A 25560-nucleotide genomic window follows, 5' to 3' on the forward strand; every position below is an offset into this window, starting at 1 on the left:
TCATGCCCTGACTACTAGGGGCTTCGACAATCAAGAACATGGCTTTGCAGTGCTTCTTGTATCTTCTGTAGATCACAGGGAGTTCTGTTCTCGCTTCTCATGATGGCACTTGAGGTCACCTTTCCTGTGAGGCTTCATTCACTCACTGAACAAATTGGCACTCACATTCACTTGTAGCCACTGGAGTATCTAAAATGCAAGGGAAGCTAGATTAATTACAGATAGAAATTACATGCTCAAATGGAAGAGAGTTTGAACACTTGAAGGAGGGGAACCCTTGCTGACTGCTGAAGTTATTACACACCCCCCCCACCACACACACACACTCTTTAATCTCTGTGGCTTCTAACCTAGGACAAGTTCTTCCCCTTGCTTTCTTAGGTGATCTTGATATGTTCTGGGAGGTTACACAAAGAAAATTAAATACACAGGAGAAAGAACTCCTTTTAGTTGCTGGACATTGTGAATAGATCGGAGGGTTCCTAAAACAGTATCTAGAAGGGGTTATACACACTCTCTGAATCTCATGTATGTCTAACAACAATTTGTACAGAGCAAGTGGCATGATTCTGTTCAAAAGAAATGAAAAAGAATCAGCACGGTAGACGTGTAGCCAAGTTGCCCAACACCCTGCCTAATAGGCATTAGTGTCCTGGATCTTTTGTAAGCTGTTAAGAAATTTTTCATGGGGACAGACATTATGGTTTAGGTTCATTTAGTACCAATTACTCCTTTCAACTGCAGGCAATATTCTGGATGCAGTCCAGAGGAAAGCCCCCTTGTGATGAGGATGGGGCAATGGACAGACCACTTCTTGAACGACTATGGTTCCACAATCAAGTCAATCAGTTGCTGTTAAATATTACAAATTTCATGCATATACAGAAAAAATATAGCTCTGTTATAAGGTATGGTGAGATATCTCATAAGTACTGGCCATTAATGAGTGTTCAAAGGTAAGAGATCTCTACTGAGCCCCATAAAATATGCTAAGTGCAATGGGACATGACAGAGGCAAAAGACATTGTCCCTGCCCTACAAGCATTTATGACTCAAGGAGCCAGGGGTCTGATGTGAGGGAAGGAGCTTTGGTGTTTAAGACCTGCTCTGTAGTCAGGAATCTGTTCCATACCAACCAGGGAACACTGACAAGTTACATAGACTCTCAGAGAACTCATTTTCTCTCTCTGTAGAATGGAATCATGCTACTTGCCCTGTGCAAATTGGAAGGTTGTTGTGAGGATCAAGGGAGCTGATAATAAGCATTTGAAGTGCTTTGAAAACTACAAAGCCCTACAAAAGCCGAGAATCATCACTAATCCACACACTAAACTCAGCCTTACTCTTTTGTGTATATATACCCTCTTTGAAAGGTTTTTCTTAAAGACTGTCAAATGAAAAATTACTCAATCTCTTTGCCAAATTCATTTTTAAATTATTCATGGGATCAACTCATGGTTCAACATATGTGCAGGATGAAACCTTCATATGTTACTTCCACGGTGCTGCCATAAAAGAAATCAGTCTCTCATGATTTCAGGAGACAAGATATGTTCTGAGCTTTAATTATCTTTTAAGACGTGTAACATCTTGGTCATGGTTCATCAAGGTTTTGATATTTTATTGAAGAGACTACTTTATACATCATCATGGGACATGGAGATCTCTCTATGGTGTAGCTACAATTTCTCTAATTGTTCTCTTTCTGATAGGAAAAAAAGCCCTGTGGTAGTAATTAATAGAGTGTAATTATTCAAAGAAAACTATTTGGTGATATTTTAAATGATGTTAATTCAGCTTTAATGGGAAAGCTTTTTGGATGTTAAATAAATAGCAATTTCATCATTAGGGACACAATTACAACACGGAGGTTTTAAGGGAAATTAAAAAGATACAGTCTTCATAAGCAATCCAATAAAGATATGCTTCGTGTACACACTTGAAACACTCCAGAATCTTAAGTACATGTGTTTTCCATATCCAGCACCAAGGACACTTCCTCAGTTGTCCTGTGGTTGGGACAAGGCATGTATTAAATTTGGTGGCTTGGTTAACATTAAGGGTTGCTGCTAATACTTAAGATGTTCTTTGTAATAAATGCAGAGTGCTGCTGTGCTCATGTAAAGATGGTGCTCAGGGAACCTGTAGGACATCTTCCAGCATTCACTGCTCACCCTCATGGCTCATGCTGACCTCCATCACCAGCTATGAATAAGGGAGGCCTGCCAGAAGCTTCACTTAGCTACCCTGCAAGTCTCTTGCTTTTTGTTCTGTGGCTCATTTATCCCCAATTTATATCCTCAACAAGAGACCTCTTCACCGTTCTGGGGCAGTCACAAACCTTGAGGATATCTAGAAACTTTGACAATACATCTTCTTAAGAGTCAGCAGATACTGTCTTAGCATCTTTCCCTCCCATCCCAGGTGGACAACTCTAAGCTTCACGTGCTGGAAGTTTTCTTTGGTAGGATCCCGGTGGTACCAAGCCATTTTGATAGCAAGTTAGTGATTTGCCTGGAATGGCTTTTTCTTCCTCTCTGTTTCTTGATTCCTAATTGCATGGTTTCTATTCCTGGATCATTTCTCACCAAATGAAATTAAAAACTACTTATGTGACTGTTCTTACTCAGGCTTCACTTCTCCTTGGGAGACTCAGATATTTCTATGGAAACAAGTATGTAGCCAGAATAATGAGTAAAGCGAACTACGCCAGAAACAATCTCTCAGTTCACAAGTTTTTCAATTCAAATACTAAACTCCTCTCTTCCTCTCTCCCAGAGTCTTAGACTATCAATCCATCTCAGTTTCTTCGGTATTTTTAAGTCACTAATGCCTATTTTGGAACTTCCTTCAGTAGTCACACATTTTCAAATATCTACCATTCTTAAATAACAAAGCAAGGCAGAACTCGCTCCGACCTCCACACTCCTCTTTATACAAGTCTCATATTTCATTTGCCACCAATTGACAGAGCACCATCTGTATTCATCTTCCTGTTTTCCCATTTCCCTCTCTGAAACCCACCTGGGACTGCGTCTACCACTCCACTGAAATTGCTTTGGCTGAGTTTATCAAAGATGCCTGTGAATTATATACTTACAATGGTTCTCCGTGATTAACTTGGCCAGCCTATCTGCAAAATGCTTGACTGCCCAGCCTGTCCTGGAGCGTGCTTCTCCCAACACTTCCTCCATTCTAAACAATATATACTTTAAAGATTCTTCTTGGTATCATCATACTTGCTATATAGAAGGCTCTTCCTCCACTCTCCTTCTTACTGCTTTGGCCTTTCCAGGGTTCTTGGTTCTCTTTCCATGTTCACCTCCTACCTTGAGGAATGCCATCCCACCCACTCTTTCAACATGAATTAAGTCAAATGCCGCAGGGGGACATGTTTCACTATGTTCATAGTGGCCTTGTTTGTGATAGCCAGAAGCTGGAAACAGCCCAGATGTCCCACAACAGATGACTGGATACAGAAAATGTGGTTCATTTACACAATGGAATACTACTCACCTATTAAGAATTAGGACATCATGAGTTTTGTAGGCAAATAGATGGAACTGGAAAATACTGCTCCTTCTATTTTTTTTAAAAAAGAATTTCATAGATGAGAACTGTGTCTCCATAACTTTCCCCTCCAAGCTCTTCTCTTGCCCCACCTCTAGAATCCATAATCTCTTCTTTGGTTATAACTATGTTGTAGTTTTTTCTGGAGAAGATTGACTTTCTTTCTCTCAGCAGCCATTACTTGCCTATAGCTCTTCCTCTAGGGGTGGGGCCTTGTGAGGTTTTCCCCACTCATATTGGCATGTCAACTTGTGTGGTCATTATGCATGTCTGTTTTAGGCAACCCTATAGGAGGCTTCACAGGTGTAGTGTCCTTGTCAGTTCTAGAAGACACCATCTTACAGCTGGTGGTGGGATCCTTTGATTCTTACAATCTTTCTGCCCCTGCTTCCACAGTGTTCTCTGAGACTTGGTGCAGAGGTTGCATTGTAGATGTACCTGTTGGATCTGGGCTCCCTATACTCATTTGATTGCTTCACTTCGACCAGTTCTGCATTTTCAGTAGCTTTTGTCAGTTTCAAAATAGAATCTTCTTTGGTGAGGATGAGCTACACTTTTCTGTGGGATCTTAGACTCTAATCAGAAAAAATTGCTATAAGAAAATGGTTTTCATATTGAATTTATGACCACTGCAGCTACAGGTAATTGGCCAGGTTTACAATGCCAGACGTGAATTAACATCTATTAAATGGGCCCTGATCAATTGTGAATAGGTATCTAGTAGAGTGATTTATTGTGTTTAGTTGGGGAAACTAGCGTAACTTTCATACTCAAGGGAAGGAAGGATTATCTATATAATGATTGGACAATGCTACTCATGCTAAGATGCCACTCATGGTGGCTAAGTATAGAGCTTCTTGTCATTAGAGATAGCCCCTGAGTCCTGGTCGAAGTTAGGCAGGATGTGTAAAACAACACATAGGTTTTTCCTTCATCAGTTCAAAGTGGAGACTGGCCAGACAGTATGCATTCTCTCACAGAGTTGGGAGACTTCCCCATTTTAATGTTTGGAAGCATGACTCTTTACGATGCTCCTTTTTTCTTAACCACACAAATCTTTTCCAACCATTAGCAAACAAGGACCTCATATTCACTTAATGCCAAATGTGTATCTGATATGTGTATTTTGTTTGATGTTATTTAAAATATTTTCAATGTTCACAAGCTCTTATGTGATGGATATTATATTATTTACTTTCCAGTGGGGGTAACCAAGAGTCTGTGGTGTATATAATCCCACTTTGTCATGTAATGTCAAGGAAATGAGAGGCTAAACCTGATCTCAGAGATGCTTGAGCTTCTAAAACATGATGAAGACATGTTTCATTTTTTTCTCATTATCACTGAATAGGTCTTAGGTACTTCTCTGGGAGGCTTTACCAGCAGAATAGGTGGATGTTGTCCAATTTCTCTAGTTACTAGGGGAGGAAAGTCTCATCACTCCCTGTTGAGTGGACTAGACTCTGTTAAAAAGTGAAAGTATTGTTTCATATTAGAAATTTATTGTATCATCAACCAAATAAAAGCTTAATGGCATTCAGTACAATGAGGTCATTCCTGTGTTTTAGATAATCCTCACATGCCCATCCCAGGCATACAAAGTGGCGATGCAGTAACAGTGGCAAAGCATCCTTCACATCAACATTTCTACTCTTTCTCTTTTTGCTCACTTGATACTTTTCTTGCTACATTTTAAAGCTGGGGATGCATTTTTCTTTGGATCTCCTTAGACTACTCAGAGGAGCCTATACTTGTGTCTTGGCTAAGTGTCCCCATTTCACTTTCCTGCCAAGTTTCTGCATGTCCTGGACACCTACTCCTCTATTCCCAGCTCCCAGGAGAATTTCTTGTCTGTAGCCTTTTCCTATTAAAGATAATTATGCCATTGTAAAAACCAGCATGGTGAAAATGAAGGCAGCTGGGTTGTTGACTGAGAAGTAGGCTATTAAGTCTGTGCTCTTTCCATTACCCTTCTAACTAGGATATATATATCTATTAATTTCAGAGTTTCAGCTTTTAAAATTTTTAATCACTTTGCTCTTAACTCCAACCCTACCTAATGTTGTGAGCAAACATTTTGGATTTCTGCAAGCAGCTTTTAGGACTGCAACTCTGATTCTGCTCATTATCAATGAGAACAGAGGCGTGTGAAGTTTCTCTATGGAAGAACCAGTGATTAAACAGACAGCCTGACTGGATCTCATTGGTTCGGATTGGTTCCCATTGGTACTTAAATTTCTTCACTCTCTCATTCGTACATGTATTTTACAGTCATTTATTGAGAACTCATCTTTGTTTGATGGCAAATGACTGGGGAAGCCATTCAACTCTCTGTGTGGCTTTTGAGAAATCCTTAAAACCGTAAGAAAGCACTGTTTCTGTGACAGACTAGACGAAGGATATGCACAGCAGGGGAATTACTTGACAGGCCAACTTAGGCACAGTGTGCAAGGCAGAGAACCTTCCAATAGAGAAAATGGGTATGCTTTGGTAAGACAGGCAACTGAGGGACAGTACTCCTTGACGTGATTGCATTTTTACCAATAACTTCTGTGACCTTGGGTCACCATGAATCCTCTGTAAAGCTCACTTGTTTTATGAGATGAGAGATGTTTTACCATTTGACTCCAGACAGGACCTTCTGAGAATTACTCACTCTAAAATTCCAAAGATCTGCTCACCATATAGGTTGTCCCTTTTAGTCACAAAGGAAGGGCGTATTACTCAGGGGGGATTTCCATGTCTCATACCTTCAGTATAAGAATTATGTGAAGAAAGTTTATTTGCATAGTTGCTAAATCTTACACAGAATTGCTGAATTTGTCTTTTTTCTTCATTCCCCAGCATAGCTTCTTGGGGAACATACATAAAAAGAAATAACAAAGTAAATATGAAATAAAAAAGTCCAAAAGTAAATAAGGTTATGCTCCCTGGAGATCACACATATAGAAATAAATATGCAAATAAGGAAAACATAGTACCTGCCATAGGACAGTTTATAATCTAGGGAGAGAGGAATAGCACACAAACAAAAGAACAATAATTGCAGTCTGATAAATCCATGAACCAATCTACGTAATGGTGAGAGACAGAAATGGAATCTATTCATTTGCTTACTCCTACTATCAACAACTATTTCTGAAGTTGTTACCATCCACAAAGCATAGTAGCCACATACTGGGGATGTGGTAGAAAGCTAGACAACACTTGCTTTTCTTCTTTTGGTTGTTGTTTGGATTTTTTTTTTCACTACATAGCTCAAGCTGAACTCAAATTGAGAGCGTTCTAGTTTTAGCTTCCTCAGCACTGGGATTACAGGCATGCATAATGTTCCATGCTTAATCTCCCTCAACTCCTCTATATGTGTGTGCCTGTGTGTTGTGTGTTGCATGTGTGCATGTCTGTGCGTGTGTATGTGTGCGTGCATGTGTGTTGTGTGTGTGAGTATGTGTGTTGTGTACTCATATGTGTGTGTGTGTGTGTGTGTATGTGTGTGTGTGTGATATTGATGTCAGTCTCCATCCTATTTTCTGAGATAAGGTCTGTCACTTAACACAGTGCTCCCTAATTCAGCTAGACCAGTCAGACAACAAGCTTCAGGGAAGCTATGATCTCAGTCTTCTTGGTACTGAGATTTCAATCACTCACTGTCACACCCATTTTTTTATTTGGATCCTGGAGATTCTCTTCCTCTTTTACCCTCTCTTAAGTGAGCCACCTCTCTGATCCTCTGACTTCTCTTTTAACAGGAGTTCATGATTTAAGTTAATTCTTACCTCTGATAGTTATTAAGAAGCAAAACCAAATAGCACGGGGCATCCATTAAAAGAGAAACAGAGAAAATATCGCCAGAGTTTGCACTCAAGCCTGGGATGTGGGAACTGATTTCATGACAGAAGGATCCACGGGCACGTGCACTTTTCCTTCCCCTTCCTAAATTGGGAGTCGGGAGGTCTGAACAGAAATCAATCCCCGCAATTTATTTTTAACTTCTTTCTTCTTAGCCAGGATTGATTTTTGTCCTTGTGATCAATGGCGCAGAGCATCGCTCCAGAGCCACAGCAGCTGTTCAAGTGCTGGGCCTCGCTGGCCCCACAGCTATCGAACCAGGACATTAGATGCTGATTATGAAAGTAATAGGATGAAGATGTTTAAAGGATGAGTCTGATTAGTCCTGCCATCCTGGGGAGGAGTGCTAGCGGACAGACCTGCTGGATTTAAGACTCAGAGCTCAGGAGCAGCCTGGGGAGGGCAGAGCTCTGAGACACAGCACCGGTGCTGGAACCTAGCCTGGTGGGTGGCCCGGGGAAGAGGAGGCACTGGGGACAGGCTTCCTGTTTGTCAGCCACTCCTTCCTACCCCCTCGGCTCCCCACCCCCATACTCTCTCAACTCTACTCCATGCCATGCTTCTAGATTTGAAGCTATAATGCAAGCCTCCATTCAAAACAACAACAGCAACAACTACAACAACCAAAACAACAGGCCTCGCTTTTCCTCTGCTTTTTGGCATTTCAGAGCTATTTGATCCTTTAATCTGCATCTTCATCTTCTCCTTGTTTTCCTCTAGCCAAGGGCATACTTCACAGGGACCTGAGATGAACTGCATCCACTTGGCTCTCTAAGCCTTCCTGCTTCTCATGGTCAAAGAAGATTGCTTGCACCCTCTTCTGGGGGGGGGGGGAGCGGAAGAAGTGCACAGTTTGGCATAGCATGCTGTGGTAATTAGAGCAGAGTCTGCCCTCCCGAGCCTTATGTCCAGTTCTCTGGGATCAAAGTGGAGGGTTCCTGGCTGCCAGGATGTAACACAGAAAAAATACTCTGAGGTCTCTGACTGGGGTTGTGCTTAGTATTTCATGGTGCTGTGTAATTGCTTCTTAGGTATTCTCTGTGTGAGAGGGAAAGGATGCAGGGACACATTCCTTCTTCCCTGAACTGTCAGAGACAAGCTTGTGAAGTGAATTGGAGGTGATTATCCTCTCTTAGAAACACTGTAATCCTTAGCTTCCTTCCCTGAGCCTTCTATTGGTTTTAGATCCTGGATGATTTTCTTCACCACAGAATATTCTGACATTTTAGAGAATTCCAACATAATGGAGAGAGTGAGCTAGGCCTTTTGTGAATGAATGCAATTGTCCTGGCACCATATGGTCCATTCCTGTTTCATTAAAAGTTACAAAGAAGACACACCACTTCCCAGGTTCAAACAAACTACTTATAAGCTGTGGCATAGAACACTGACATGGTCCATTTGGCCTGACAGCCTTCTCTTACAACCACTGCACGGTCCTGCCATTTAAATGACAAACTAGCACAACCTTTAGATGTTTTTATCTGAGGCAAATTGGATTAGAAACTATGTAAGGATATAAATAAACATGCATAAGTTCACCATAGAGTAAATGCTTTAAAATATAACATTATACTGAGCAGGTTATATACATATATTGTGGTGTGTGTGGGTCTGTGTGTATCTGTGTGTGTGTGTGTACAGATACATACTTATTTGTAACAACAATAATGAAAAATAAGGTCATGAGTTGGAGGGTGAAAGAGAACGGGGAATGAAGGAATTATATTGTAATCGCAAAATTAAATGAGGAAAGTTTTTTAAACTGCCCTGGAATCATTGAATGAACAAATTAGAAACTGGCAGTATAGAACCTGAAAGTACTACATTGAAGATTATCTCCACACTGTAGAAGCTGTGGACCAGAAAGCAATGTGCATAAGGAAAATTATTTTGAGTTCTCAGCCTGCATCACCAATAGCCCTTTTTCTCTTTTGTTAATTTTCACAAGAAAATAAGCACGTTACCCCAAAGTATACAAATACAGAAGTTCTGGCTCCCCAACTGTAACTCTGGGCAGGTTTTTGGAACAGGACTTCATTTACTATTTATAAGTGCAAAAAATTTAGTAAAACTATTATATTATATATAATATATAATATATATTTATATATAATATTATATGCATCTCATTAACGATGCTGTGTTGGCTAGTTTTAAGTCAACTTGATACAAGCTAAAGTCATCTGAGAGGAGAGAATCTCAAGCAAGAAAATACCTATAGAAGATCAGGTTGTAGGCAGGTGTATAACGCCTTGTTAAAATTGTCGATTGGTGGGGGAGGGCCATCCCTGGGCTTCTGGTCCTGGGATTTTGTTAAGAAAACAGACTAAGCAAGTCAGAAGGAGAAAGTTATTAAGCAGCACCCAGTCCACTGCCTCTGATTCTGCATTTGCCTCCAGCTTCCTGCCCTGTTTGAGCTCCTGCCCTGACTTCCTTCAATGATAAAGACTAATATGGAAGTATAATCCAAATAAACCCTTTCATCTCCAACTTGCTTTCTGGCCATGGTGTTTCAGCCCAGCAATAGAAATCATAACTAAGTCAGTTATAGATTAGAAATGAAGTGGTGTTTATATCACACACCATACAGCAATACATTGTGAGCATCAGGTGGCATTCCAGAAGAGGTGTATATCGAAGACTTAGCCCCTAGCTGGTGGTACTGTTAGGAAGACACTGAGAACTTTAGGATTGAGACCTAGCTGAAGGAAGAGGGTCCTTTGCTTGTGGTAGACATGCCCCGCCTCCTTTCTCCCTTGCTTTCTCCATCTTCCCTTCCCTCGTCTACTCCTCATATTGGCTACCTTGAAGTGAATCAAATCTGTCATATATTTTTCTGACATCATGATGTTCTTCCCCACCTATAGGCTCAGAAATACAGAGGCAAACTATAAACAACTAAACCCTCTGAAACCATGAGCTACAAGGAATCTTTCCCATGAAATCACATGAATACATGCAGCTTAACAAATACAATCTACACATGTGTGCTATTTCTTTCTTTAACTCCAAAGCACCTCATTTCAAATCAGTGAGTGATTAATAACCTTCCTGAGTTACATCCATTCATGTGCATCTCTAGATTTTCCTGTTTCCTTCCTCTTCTGTTTTCCCTCTCCAGGTCATATCATACCTTTCTCCCTATCTTTTTCTTTGTTCCCCTCTCTGTTTGTCACTTAGAGCAATCTCACCTGTCTGGCATCTCTCGTCTGCCTTATACTCACCACCTCATTCAGCAAGCAAAATGCCCTTCATTATTAGGGAACGGTTCTTCCAAGCCTGAAGGATTATAAACCACACCTTTTGTATATTACATATGATCTTGTGTATAAGTATATGTGTATTGGGGTTTGGGTGCATGCATGCATATGTGTGAACACTTATATGTGAAACACTGTGGATGATGATTTAAAAGGGCGTCTATATCCACAAGCTCTTTCAGGCCAAACATAGTTATTTAAAGTCAACCCAGCCCTCTGCTTGTTCTGTCACATGCTGCCTTGTGTTTTCTTCTCCCTTGATGTTTCTGCAAACATCAGTATGACAGATGTGGTGCCCACAGTATCCAACACTAGTCCACTAGTCCATTGGAGAAAGGTACATTAGACTAAGTTCACTTGGCAATGGATGTTCTGTGCAGGGAATATTATAGAAATTAGCCTCAGCTTGCCAAGGGTAGCACTGGGGATGGTACTGTCAATGCATTTTCATTGTTGTTGGTTAGTATAGTACTTGTATAGTACTCTTGCTTTCCCAAAGGATGGTGGACACCTTTATGTCACTGCCTCCATGACAATAATTGACCCAGTCTTGGCACAGAGGTGCTGAACATGCCCTTGCCTGTTGATAAATGATACATATAACACAATGAAGTTGTGTTGTCTGTCATGTGGTCCACAAATATGAGAAAGTTCAAAAGATAGTGTGAGTTTGCTCACAGCATTAATTGATTTGTGTATTCTGCACTGGTTGGTTGAGATCATCTTGCCATCAGCTGCTCTGTTTCCCACAGAAAGGTGAACTTTCTTACAGCTCCTGATTTTTGTGTTGAATTGTTCTCAACCACTCAAAGGAATAGTTGATGTAAAATCACTACTCACTTATATAACAATCCATGCAATGGTCTCTCACCTCTGTTTTCTTTTTCTTTTCTTTTTTTCTTTTTGACTCAGGAAACAGAATTTAGAAGTATAGAAAAATGGAAAAAGCCTAGGGCTAAAAGTCAGAAGTTCTGAGGTTTACCTTCGGCCCCAAGTTTAAACAACAAAGTGACCCAGAGTAGTCTGTTTGGACCTTGGGCCCTTTACCTATAAAATTATGATGTAATTAAATCTCTTTAGGTTGTAGCTGAATCAAATGAGAATCAGAATAGTAAAATCATACTCCATTGTGACAGTGGTGCTGGTGTTGGTGGTGTTGGTGCTGTGTGTGTTTGTGTGTGTGTGTTAAGAGAGAAATAATATAAAGTTGAATTTGAAGGTAATGGAGGATCTGGAAAGAGTCAGTGGAAGGGAATGTATATGACAAAAATATATTGGATGAAATTATAAAAGAATAATGGAAAACAGTGAAAAGAAAGAAAAACTAAGAGCATAGAGCATTGCAAAGATTCCAGATGCTATGACATGGATATAACTTGCCAAGGGAGGACCAAGATAACAATAAGACACATTGTATACTCTCAAAACCAATATAGTCCTGAAGATAGGCCAACTTCCTAATGCACAACTACTAATGCAGGAAGAATGCTATCAACAAAGAACATACAATTCAGAGAGAAATAAGATTCCAATTGCAGGACAAGAAGGACAAACCACTATGAAATTGGTCGATCCTAGGCATGGGTCTTTATGATTTGTCCTAGACTAGTCATCCTTTGGAGAGGCTTCAGAGTAGAAAATTTAGACTAATTCTGAACTGTCTAATGGAACTGACCTTGACAGGACATAGTAGCCTATATTTAAATCTGAACTCTGCCACTTTGGGACTGCCTACTTTCTATAGGCCATTCAACTCATTAGCAAATATGAACTCCATGATGCCTCCCTCCCCAAGGTAATTTGTTCATGAGAACTAACTTGTATTCATTAATGGTAATCCTTGACACATATAGGATTGATGCTCTCTATTTTTGGTCGCCCTGGAATGTCATTCTGGCTGAGGATAAGAAGAATTTCATAGCTCAATGCTTGGCCAGAATGATCAGGTGACTATATATAACTACTACATAGTCAGTCTGCAGAAGGTATTATATGGCTACAGGCATCTTTTTCTGTAAGTTTTCCTGAACAAGTAATATAAGCATATATCTCTGTCTCTGTCTCTCTCTGTCTCTGTCTCTGTCTCTGTCTCTCTCTCTCTCTCTCTCTCAGTGTGTGCTTGTATTTGAGTGCATGTGTGCTCTTGCACACATGCTGTGAAGATGAATTTATTCCAATATTTTCTTATCAGAAGTAGTAATCATATCTTTATCTTTCAGAAGAGAAAATCTAAATTAATTTCCAAGGTCATTAAATCAGCAAGCCATTTTCAGATACATTTCTAGGGTACAAACTAATGTGATGTATTCTTTAAAATTGGGGAAAGTATTCCCTTTGAAGACACACATAATTGGAAACTGGGTTCCTTTGTTATATCTGATGAAATACAGATGGTCAGAGTTAAGCATATTAATCCTTCTGGCCATTGTGTCTAATCATGAGCTCGCTGTCCCATGGCTTTCTTGCTCATCATCGTCCCCTTCCCCACCAGCATTTGTAACGAGCAGGGAGGTAGGTTAGCGATCTGGTGATGGTTTTGATGAGCAGTAAAGCTGGTTACCTGGCTCTCAATGGTGGTAGTTGCTTCATCAGTGGTTTATGACAAGTGACTTTACTGGCAAGTTTATTACTCACCTCTTCCAACTTCTTCCTTCCCTATAGATACACGTCATGAAAGAAGAAGAAATATTGGCTTCAGTTTCAGCTTTTCATCCCAAATCTAGTCTTGGTGAAGCTACGTTGTTACTATTATGTTTGGTATTAATAAAAGGTTTTATGTACAAATCTGGTTTGAAGGAGATCCTGCTGTAGCATAAGATACAGTGTTAGGTAATAGATTCACTCTTTCTAGACACAACAATATAAAAGAAGGTATGCTACAGAGCCTCTAGGCTATAAAATAAGCAAACACAGGTGAGACAAACACTGAACTCTGAACAGTCTAGCATAGGAAATGGCTTGTTGATAGGATGTTGAGTTGTTCCAAGTGCTGCATCGTTGAGATAGGCAGGTTGGGAGGAACCTTAGCAAAGAAGTTTGGGGAAATAAACTCACATTACCTGAGGCATTTCTTTCTAGCATGAGGATTCTGCAATGACAATTATCATCTATATGGACATGGTAGCAAGTGAGAAGTTGGGCTGTTAATTGACTAATTTTTAAAAAGTAAAGTTTCACTCTACTGCCCAGGCTGACCTTAAACTCTGAAGATGAAGTAATGATTTCACTGTCTTGATTTCCTGGGGATCTGGGACTTCAGGCATAAAGGTTGACTCTTAGGGTCCAGTATTGAGAATACTGCCTCTTTGTTCTTAAAATAAAGAAAAAGTTCTTTGAGAGAATTCTGTTTGTGGTGAAGTGGAGTAGGGGATAAAGGCTTAAAAACATTGAGATTTATTTTGAATAACCTGAGCGGAATTAATGAGCAGAGGATTGCCAAAGGTGAGTGCACATCTGAAGGGTTTGAGGATTCCTTTCCTTTCTTTAGGGAGTAAGAAACAATGCTTGAGCCATGTAACAGTCAGCTGATATGGATCTACAATTGTGGCCATTTTTCTTCATCTATATTATTCAAATTGTATCGAACCCAGCTCAATCTCCTAACTGGAAAAGCTTCTAAATGTCCTTTTCTATGAGAGCAACAGTTCTTGTATAAGCCAAACTTATTCCCATTGTGGTTCTTCTTATGCAAAACTTCTGATAGCAGCACCTTTCAGTCATGGACAACAATGAAGCACTGATTTTTTCAGGGACTGAGACGTTGGCAGGAACTCCACACAGAAAGATCTGCATTGTTGGTGGACATAATGCCTGTAGAACTGCAAGTGGAGTAATATGGGATCCACCCTTCTCCACAGAGAAGTGTGGGATTTTACTCATGGCAAGGATTGTCATAACTTTTAAAATCATAAATGTCAGGTTTCAATTCCAGAGTCACCATTTACTTGCCTGTATTTTGGAGTATTCTATATAATTTCATTACATGTCAGTTTTATTCCTGAACATTAAGTAGAAGACTAGTATGTCAAGATGAACAGTATTTGAAACAAATGCTCAGAAATGTTATCTGCTATTAATCTCTCTAACCTAATATCTAATAATAGTTGTATTATTAAAATGATAACATTAACAAGTATTATGGATATTAAATAATATCATCAAAGTTAAACACTCAAAAATATTTGTTTCAGTTCTCACATTTGCTGTGTCTGCTTATAAATCCAGAGGCTCAACAACTGAATTCCTAGTGAGGGTCAAAAAGTAACTCACTGGCTTTGGTTTCATTTTGGTATGCACATTTTCCCTCTGTTCACTAGGGAAGGCTATCATTAAGAAACAGAATGAGTGAAAATAAATAAAAGATATGTTAGGTTAAGCTTGGCCACAGCAAGAATGGGAATATTCAAAAGGGACAGATATATTTAATGACCGATGCATTTATCCAAAGGAATCATTTACACTGGCTAGGAGCCCAATTAAACCTGTAAAATAGAAATTCAGAAAATCAGATTAACGAGCCAGTCATTAGTAAGGAAAAGACCCAGCTAATTCTGTGTTTAGCATGAAGGATGGGCCCCTAGCAAATAATTGGATGGCATTCATCAAATATAAAATAAAAGGTGTCACTGACGGGGAGAGTAGCAATAATCTCTGGGATTTACAGTGCTAGGAAATTTGCTTGTAAGGAAGAGAAAAGTTCATCAAAATAGATTAATAGTGGCTAAACTTTATTCCTTCCTGTGAGGTTGCCAGAGAGCCGCACAAATAATAACGGAGCGACAGCAAATACATCAGCAGGTTGTCTCCATAGCACTTTGAAGTTCCATTCTTGGGGATGTGGTGCTTAAGATACTGTATGGAAATAAGTCTTTGTCCATCCAGGCATGGACAGAAATGGAGAGAAACTTTGTGTGCCCACCTGTAGTCATGAAACTGTGGAGAGGCAGACCCACAGTCTTAGTGGATAAGCAGATTAATCCCAGACATTCATTATTCAGTTCTTAGTGTTAATTTCTTGTTCACTCGCCAGGGTTTAGACAGAGTGTGAGGAGCAAGAAAGCCAGTGTTCACTTTCTGGCTGCAACTCTGAGAGACTATGCCATGTTGGATGTGTTGGCTGAGCTCTGGATGATCCAGGCTCCTGACCTGGAAAGTATAGATGTGATGAGGTAAGCAGCACTGCAGGATCTTGTATGTCTTGACAAGGACCGAAAGGCAGCTGCCATTGCATTTGTTTATGCCACCTCATGTCTGCTAAGAAAACCTGACTTTTAAAATGATCCATCAGTGTCCTAACAGGATGTCTAGGAATGCAGAGGAACACACACACACTTGTCAGTTGCACAGCTTTACAAGTATGACTAAAAAACAGGATGTAAGAATCAAACAGCTATGTACTGTTTTATAGTGAGATTAGTAAGACAGAGTTCCGATTCTTCCAGCTACATCGAGGAGGGGTACAGTTGTAGAGCTAAGCTTTCTGAAGTTCAAAGTTGTCTCATCTTTAACCAGTTACTTGGCCTCATATACCTTTTATAATGCTACAATGAAGAATAGCAAAATAATTTACTTCTGGAGTGTGGTTGATGCATTCAACAAACTCTTGTTGACTCATTATCATATATCCACACTCTTCCTGAATATCAGCTGTGTTAATAATTTCTGTTACTACAATAAAATACCACATTTGGATAGTTTATTTTTTAAAAAAAATAGAGATTTGATTTTTCCTGGCCTGGGGCCTGGCAAGTTTAAGCCTGAGGCTAATTCATTGCCAGAAGGAGCTTCATCTCCTGCTTTCAAAATGTGGCCTTCCCATCCAGAGACTGCCCCACCGGGGATCCATCCCATATACAGTCACCAAACTTGGATGCTATTGCAGATGCAGGGCAGTGTTTGCTGGGAGCCTGATGTGGCTGTCTCCTGAGAGACTATGCCAGAGCCTGACAAATACAGAGGTGGATACTTGCAGTCAACCATTGGACTGAGCGCAGGGCCCCGGATGGAGGAGTTGGAGAAGGGGCTAAAGGAGCAGAGGAGGGTTTGCAACCCCATGGGGGGAACAACAGTGTCAACCTGTCATACTCCCTGGAGCTCCCAGGGACTGGACCACCAACCAGAGTACATGGAAGTACCCATGGCTCTGGCTGAAGTTTTATGGACATCAGTGGGAGGAGAGGCCCTTGGTTCTGTGAGGGGTCAATGCCCCAGTGTACGGAAATGCCGGGGCAGGAAGGGAGGACTGGAGGGGGGAGCACCCTCATAGAAGCAGGGGGAGGGAGGATGGTATACAGAGTTCTAGAGGGGACACCTGGAGAGGGGATAACATTTGAAATGTAAATAAAGAAAATATCCAATAAAAGAAAACAACAACAACAACAAAATGTGACCTTCTTCACTATCCTCTTCAGGCAAAGGAGAACAGAGAAGAAGGAGGTTTCATACATCCCTAACGTGTTTGTGCCTCCATGCGGTAGGAATCCTTGTGGCTTGGTCTTTCCTGAAAGATTCTACCTCTTAATTTTGCTGCATTTACAGATCAGGTGTTAATATGAAATCTTGGAGAGAATTTAAACACTTAGTCAATAGTAGTCCACTGCTGCATTCTCTGTCCAATTCTTGGTTTTTGTTATTTACAAAATGTCCTTGCTCCAATTTAGTGACTTCAAAGTCTTAACTTACAAACAAGCTCAAAGGCCAAAGACAAAGTATCATTTAAATATCATCTAAATCATACATGGATGAGATATACATGGTGTGATTGAACCTCAGACAAATTGTTCTTTAGCTCTGGGTTCTTATACAATTATAGTAGAGTAGTGGGTTAGATATAGCCTAGGTGTCTCCATGCAAAACCACCAAAGCAAGTGATAGGAAAAAAGTACCAGATTTAAAGTAGATCCAAAGTCCAATAAATCCAACTACTTTAATTCTGAAGATTGAAAATGACCTTGGTTTGTCCTGTTTTCTAGGAAGATTGAGGTTGAGTCACCCCTATAGCTTTTCTGGGTGTAGCCCATACAACAACACTCATGGATTGTACTGGAATACCTGTAGTTTTCCTAGACTGTAGTTCTATAATTTATGGTATGCTCCTGGAGTCTTGGGAAGAATCTCAACCCCATGGCTTCACTGGGATTTTCTCAAGTTGAAGCCTCTGTGTTCTAGCCATATTCTTGCCACCCACATCCTAGTTAAGACTCAACTGAAGATTCATGCCTGCAGGCAGCATCCTCTTCCTGATCCCTAGGACTTTTAATTCTGGGAAACTTGGTGGAGGCAGTCATGCTCCTGTAGTCCTTGAACTCTGTGCCTGTAGAGTTAGTACCACGGGAATGACCTTGAGGTTCATTCCTTATACTTTTTAGAGACTTGGCCAGGACCACACACAAGTCCCAACAAGGCTATCCAGAAAGGCTGCAGTATAATCTGGGAAAGAGACACTTAGGTGATGCTGGATAGCAAGCCCAAACCTTTTAAAGCTTTCTGTCCTCAAAATCCTGGTTTTCTTGGCCTATCATGGGGGTAGGAGCTCTGGAAGTCCTCCAAATGCCCCAGGGACCAATCTTCCATCTTCTTAATGAAGGCCATCTGCCTTCCTTCTGTTCCTCCCAAACTCTTTATAAAACATTTCCTTGACCATACTGTTGGCTTTCTTGCCCAAGCACATCTTTTAACTGTTTACATGACCACAATCAGAATTTTCTAAAAGTACCACTTGCCTGTGGAATACAAACTCTATTCAAAATTAATTCTCTTATCTTACAAGGTGTCTAGAATTCATTTGACAGCTGTACCTTTCGCTGAGATGTTTCTCCCACCAAGTATCCTAACTCTGTACATTGGAATTGTGCTGTCCATGCATATTAGAACATACTTCCGTTTCATTTAAGTTCTTTGAAGGTAGGCTTTCCTTCAGAATCTAACACATTACTCCTGATTTCATCTGAAATCTTATTGACATCATATTTCCTGTCCTCATTTCCACCAGCATGCTGATCACAACTGCTTAAGTCATTTATAAGACTAAATATTTCTCTGAACCTTGATTCACCTTAAGGCTCTATTCATTGCAATATGTGCTTTTTCTAGCATTTATTTTAGTTTCTGAAGCCTTTTCTGTGTGTTTTTTAATAAATATTTTACCAACAGCTCATTTCCAGTGCCAATGTATGTACCATATTATTTCTGCTATTGAGATAACAGATCTTAAACTGAGTGACTTATGGAAATCAAAACCACAGTTTTCATTGTGACCAAGAGGCTGGCAAGTCTAATATTAAGGCAGAGCTGTGCCTATTGTCTGTAAGGGCACTTTCTCTGCCTGTGATTTTGTGTCTTATACACTATGCTGTCACACGGCAGAATGGATAGATGGGTGAGAGAAGCTAAAGTTAGTTACCTGTAATCATTTTATAAGCCTCTGATGTTCTTCATTGGCTCAAGTGTTCATATCTATTCACCTTCTAAAATACCCTACATCTTAATATTATAGCACTGGGCATTAAACTTCAACATACATTTTAGAAGAAATAAAAACACTAAAATTGTGGCCCTTGTGTTGTCTGGGAAGGAAGGAAGCCTCAACAAGGTTGTAAGACATGAAGGAGCACTTTAGGAATATGTATGCTACAGTAGTAACTGTTGAGTGCCCTGTGAAAAAGGGAGAGGTAAAGTTCAGAAGCTGATTGACAGGACCACAGTAACTGAGGGCAACTAAGACCTTTCCATGGACTCTTGAGGCTTGTACTTAGGTTTAGGCATTATTGAGTTTTTGAAAATACAAAGAGATACATAGTCAGACAAAGTGGGGGGAGGCATCTTAATATCTGTGGGAGATTCTGCACTAGCATAAGTATTAGGGGAAGCACTTGGGCTATATTGTCTTCCTAAAGCCCTCTCCAATATGTTAGATCATCCCGTGGTCCAAAAGAACCATAATCTATATTCATTACTGAACTCTGAACATTCTATGTTGTGTGTGCCAAAGGGCAGGTTTAGTGAGGGTTGATAAAGAACTAGATTTTAAGCACAGAATGTATTTAGAGTGCCTAAATATTATTTCATATGGAGGACCCTCTTTGGGAGTTGATAAAATGCCATAGGACAAAATAGATGTGAAAACTGGACAGTGGTATGAATGGAATGCTATTGAATTGGGCATTTAAAAAAGTTTAATTATAGGAATTTAATATCAATTAAAAATTATCACCACTATGAATAATAGCAGTCAGGAAGTTCAGGTGAGGAGCATAGTGGTGTATGCAGATTGTTGTTAAAGATCTAGTTCTCCGGTATTCAAAGTCTGGTCCCTAAATAGTGACAGCACCAAGAAACTTATTAGAAAAGACCATTCATTGACTCTAAGCAAACTTCATATAATCAGACATGGGGCTCAGCAGTTTGAGTTTTAATAAGCCACCCAGGTGATTCTGAAGCATGCTAAAACTCAAAACTATTGATAAAATTGTATGACAGGTATGTTTATATGTTTTGATTTTGTAATTAAAACAGAATCAAATCAAACAAATAAATTCACTGGTTCATGCAAGGTCTAAGAGTGCTCCCGTACCCAAGAGTTACATTTTAATCCAAGTCTATGAACTTAATGATTATTTTAAAACGTAGGAATTCTCCATAACCTTCAATCTCAACATGCCGACACCCACTCTAAGCCAACACAAAACAATGTAAATTTTTGACAAGTACAGCAGAAAAATAAAAATAAAAGTTCTAGAATTAAAATTTCATTAGAAAATAGAGACCTGCAATAGCCCTAAATGTGAAGGAGAAAGCCAGTCACTCTTCATTTACAGCCTTAACTCCTGGACGAGGCTTTCCCCTAGCTCTGCCTTACGCTGAGTCTAACATCTGCTCTACCTGGCAGCTTGAAGAACCTACTTTAGGGTCTTCCAATCTGTAAAGGAAAAGAAAGACAGCTATGGGGAGGCCATCCTTCAGAATGAGGGGTGATGGGTGTCTTTCAATGGAGACATTACACCCCACTGCTCCCAACAGTTGCTGAGGAGGGCTGCCAGCTTTGGCCAGGAATGAGGGTCCTGGCCGGTCTCCAGCATGTGCTTGGTGAGAGGGAAGCATGTGTCTGGAATAATTGCCTCTGCAGCAGCCTGGTTGCTATTGTCCTCTTGCTATTTTCTCTGAACAGGCCATGTTATCTTCTTCTGTGAATATTAATTTCCCCAGAGTTAGGATAATTGGACTGAGAGGAGCCCTCCTCAGAGCTGTGCCATATTGGCAGGACTGTTCCACAAACCCAGGTTTGTGGACCAGCTTTTGGAGTGATACCATGTCATCAAATGAAGGACCCATCTTTTGCCAAGTGAGGTGGCTAAGCTTATTCCTGTTCTAGTTCTAAACAAACAGAAGTTTATACATTCTGTGTCTGAAGTTTTCTTCTTACCTTCACTGCCTTTAATCAGCTTGCACATGGGAAGGATCCAAAAGCGTCTGTTCAATGCATGGATTTATGAATATGAATGGAAAAGTGTGACTGTCAGAAATGAAATGAAATTTTCCAGTCCTGATGGTTTGAGCCACGATAATCATTTAGATTCTAAACAATGCTTATGATCATGGTGCTATGGCTGCAATGCATTAATAAATTGTTAAAAAATAACAGATACTGGACAAATAGATCATGATTGAAACTGATTTTGATAGCCTCTTTGTTTTCAGTGGAAAATGCACATTAGGTGTGTTACATCTGCAAAGCACAGTGACAGCATACAGAATCACCCCATCTTGGAAGTATAGAAACACAGGGACTATCATTGTAATAGTGTATTTCCCATAGCAGCACCAAGACACATAAATACTCAAGATTTCATGGGATCATGAGATCCCATGATCATGAAATCAGGGACTCAAAACTAACATTAGGTAGACCTGAAAAGGTAATTTGGAGCACATTGTGGTTGCTTATGGACAGGAGAGTATTTTCTAACTTGTGTCCCCATCTGATCTGTTCTTGTTTCTCCCACAATCCAGGTAACAATAGGTGGAAGAGCAAGCTACTACGTGTCCTATCGAAGAGAAGCCTTTGCCCAGATAAAGCTGCCCAAGTACTCCTTGCCAAAGGTATTACACATGGTACCTGCTGTCTTGAGACTTTCGAGACCAATCCAGGGCTAGAAAGGCAGCCTGCCATTGACATTTAGTCTGGAACAGTCCTAAGGGATTCTGGCCACTGTCAATGGTACTGCATGTGAGCACTATATTTCTTTCTCAGCAGCATGGCAGGCATGAGTGTGATTTCCTAAACGTGAAAGAGAAAGGAAGACTAGCTTTGGAACCAGTCTCTTCAGAGCAGACTCCTTTCAAAGAGCAGCGCTGTTGACAAACAGAAGATAAGCTTGTCCAGCAGGAGCCAAGCTGCTACATGTGTCACTCAAAGTACATAGATAATTCTGGTGGTGTTCTTGCTTCTCTTTGCATTTTAAGGGTAAATATGGACACGAGGAACCTGTTTGTGATCCACTCTCTCACCGAGTAGATAAAACAGTCTAACTTACTGGGACAATTATTATCAGGAGCTAACATTTCAACTCCTCCTCTGGATGATTATAAAGCTTATTCTATGGGTCCCACTTTACATGAATACCAGCTTCAAGGTGAACACGGATCTTGCATGTTCATTGTGGATGTGATGACATCCCTTTATGGGACTGCATCCTGGGGCATGCACTTGCCGTGTTATACGAGGCATTGGATTCTAAGATGAGGCTAAGAAACTATGTAGGCTATCTGAGCACAGAGTGAGATGATTATGGGGTAAGAAGGTAAATAACTTTACATCCCTTGGTATTTTATTTTCAGTTGCTCATATATGGGTATATTCCTTCTATTGTGTATTCATTCATTCTTTATTGATTTAGTCAATGTTTCTTTCATTTAAGTGGACAATTTGTATTAAACAATGAACTGTTTAAAAGTCACTAAATGATGGAGGGTTCAAATTATAAAACTCAAACTCTCTTCTTTATACTCTTTGCCAAAAATTATTAATTTTTAATGATTTCAATTGAAATAGAATTCTAACATTCCCCCCTTGAAATAGAATTTCATCCTCCTACCTCTATTCCCCCCTCCTGCCACTACCAAACACCCCCGAACCCTCTGTACCCTGACTGTCAAGTTGATACTCTCTTTGTTTTGATTATATTTGTTATATGATTGCTTGGGTATGTGAGTGCAAATATACATAAGTACTACCTGCTGTGCCAAAACTTCTGCTTGTATGTATCTATGGTTTGAAAGATGGCAGCTCTGTGCTAGACAACCAGTAAAGATGTTCATCCTTGGAAGGGGCTAATTCTCTTCCTTTCAGCAGTCAAACGGGATACAGTCTGGCTTCTATGATTTGATTCAGGGAAAAAGTAAGTTGGTAACAGAAGAGCAGGAGTTCATCAAGAAGACTTTGATTTGACTCTTCTCTGTGATGCCATAATTTGGGGCGCTGAGTTCTGAGTCACACATAGGAGGAAGACAAGTTCAGAAGTGGTGTTATCTTTTTGCAGCCGCTACGGCATTGGAGAGATTTGACTGGGCATAGTGTTAATGGGGTAAAATTGGGTTGTGGCTAAACTAGCTATTGTATACACGATTTGATTTAATATTTTGAACTCTGCACACTTTATAAAAATCAAACTCTTTGAAAACAAAAGAAATCAAATAAGTATAAGTTTAATAACATATTTAAAAGCATTTGCTAAAAAACATTGAACTATAGCTAGAATAGTAAATATGGTAACAAATATTCCTTACCCACTAACAACAAATAAATATAAGTTTAATAAAGTATACTAAAATTTTTTAAAAATTGAACTAGCCATGGATCAAATAGTGAATGTAATGCAAGTATCTCCTGTCAACTAGAGCTTGTAGTCTGGTAGACAAGCACCCATAGGCAAGCCAGTGTAAGTACAGGGATATTCTAGAAGTCAAAGGAACATTTTTTAGACAAAACGGCATCGAATTGAATGTGAAGTGAGGGCAACTTCCTAGAGAAAGTTATATTTAAAATAATATAATTATTTTAAATTATAAAATTTGTAAATTTTAAATTGTAAAATTTGACCTGTAAACAAAGGTAGGTCAGAAGTACAAGGGTGGTAGATAATATAAGATTGTCTTATTATCTCAGTGGAATTTGTACCATGCTACCTACAGATGTCAAAATGACTAAAGTCTCTTGTATAGCTAGCATGGCATAGCATTTTCATAACCTATGCACATCCTTTCTGAATACTTAAAGTCATCTTTGAATCTTATGATAATATTGTTTAGGGGATCACAAAAACATGCTGTGTTTGTTAAGCAAAGGATGTGTAATTGACTGCACATTGGTCTCTGGAGACCAGAGATTGAGAGGACCAACTGGACTTGCAAAGGCCTTGTTTTAAGAACAAATGTGGCTTCTTTAACAAAGTTAAAATATACCTGGTGAAGTTTGGTTGCAGAATTTGGCAGAATGGCTGATGAAAAGGGCAGATCCCATATTAAATAGCTTTGGAAGAACATGAAAGCTGGCTTCTGATTTCACTCTGGCTTCTCTATGAGTAGATTTTGTCAGAAAATTGTTCAGGATGCTAACAGCAAGATGTACCCAACAAGTAGTCTAAAGCCAGCTAGGAAACCAGTATAAGGGACGAGGAAGGGACAATTCAGCCATGATCTTCCTGCAGGAGGTTGCTGTGGTTCCCAATCTCCAGGCCTGAGCCTGCACGTCTCCCTACCTTTACCTAAAAGGTGTGTTTCAGGAACCTTCCAAACCATGTCTCTACTGTAAGGATTTTACAAACATGTTTACCTCTGTATGAGTACATATTTTATGAAATTTTAAACTTCTTAGGAAAGCAATAGTTCAGTCCCTTAGGCAATGAGGCCCTGAATTGATTTCCACACAGAGCAGTCCATTAATGATTAGTAACCCCATGGTGACTTATTGTGGAGGTGTATCCAACCAGGCATGCGACCCCTTTGGAGAAGTGCATCCAGATAGGCTTCTCATTAATATGAGACTGCTGTGAAGGCCGCTGGATGGTGATCGATCATTTTATTAGCTGGCGTTGGCCCAGATTTTCATAATCACGGCTAAGGAGCTAGGGGCAGAGAGAATGAAGGCAGTTTAGTTCTTTCTACTGTTTAAGGGACTGAAATGACTCTTTCCATGCAGTGCCATAGCTGCTGTTAGGTGTGTTGGGTAAAAACAAAATGAAAGAAAAGTTTCCTTTTATCGCTGTCCCTCATGCTTCTGTTCGCAGCCTATCTGTTCAGAACATGCAGACCTTGACTTTCAAGTATTCTGCAGAGGGTGAGATGAATGACATTAATAATGAGCAGATTTAGTAAAATGAAGAGTAGTTTGTCCAGGCTTCTGCAGTTCCCTTGCTGGGTTGGGACTCTCATCCTGTAGGCGTGACACTTATGCACCAATCAGAAAGCCTAGTGGCAGACAATAAGAGCAATGGCAGAGACAACTGAACTTTGGAGCAGAACCTGAAGTGTCCCTTTAAGCTCAAGCACTTACCCAGGAGCCTGAGTCTTCTCAAAGCAAAATGGCATAGCAACACTGAAACCTTGTGAGGAGTCAACGAACGGCTCATGGCGTGTCAAGTGTAACACGCTCAGTAACTCTAAGGAGCGGGAGAAAAATGCCAATGTCCTCAACCTGCCTGCTGTGCAGAACTGTGTCTCCATCAGCGTTGGTCTCCATATTGCTTAAGGCTGTCACTGTACCACCTTAGAGTAGAGCCTGACATAGATGTTTTGGTCCCTTAGGTTCTAAATTTTTTTCTTAAGTTGCAATTCTAAAAGTCATTTCTATGAGAGGAAAAAATGTGTTTCGTTTTCCCCTAAC

At 40.0% G+C, this 25560-nt stretch overlaps 2 pseudogenes; both read left to right on the forward strand.

The window, feature by feature from the left end:
- LOC127676347 (ubiquitin-conjugating enzyme E2 G1-like) overlaps positions 1-25560 on the forward strand; it is a 1073095-nt pseudogene that overhangs the window by 946373 nt on the left and 101162 nt on the right.
- The window catches only part of LOC127685088 (uncharacterized), a 251676-nt pseudogene that overhangs the window by 188309 nt on the left and 37807 nt on the right, over positions 1-25560 (forward strand).

Source organism: Apodemus sylvaticus, chromosome 1 (genome assembly GCF_947179515.1).
Source record: "Apodemus sylvaticus chromosome 1, mApoSyl1.1, whole genome shotgun sequence".
Classification (NCBI taxonomy): domain Eukaryota; kingdom Metazoa; phylum Chordata; class Mammalia; order Rodentia; family Muridae; genus Apodemus; species Apodemus sylvaticus.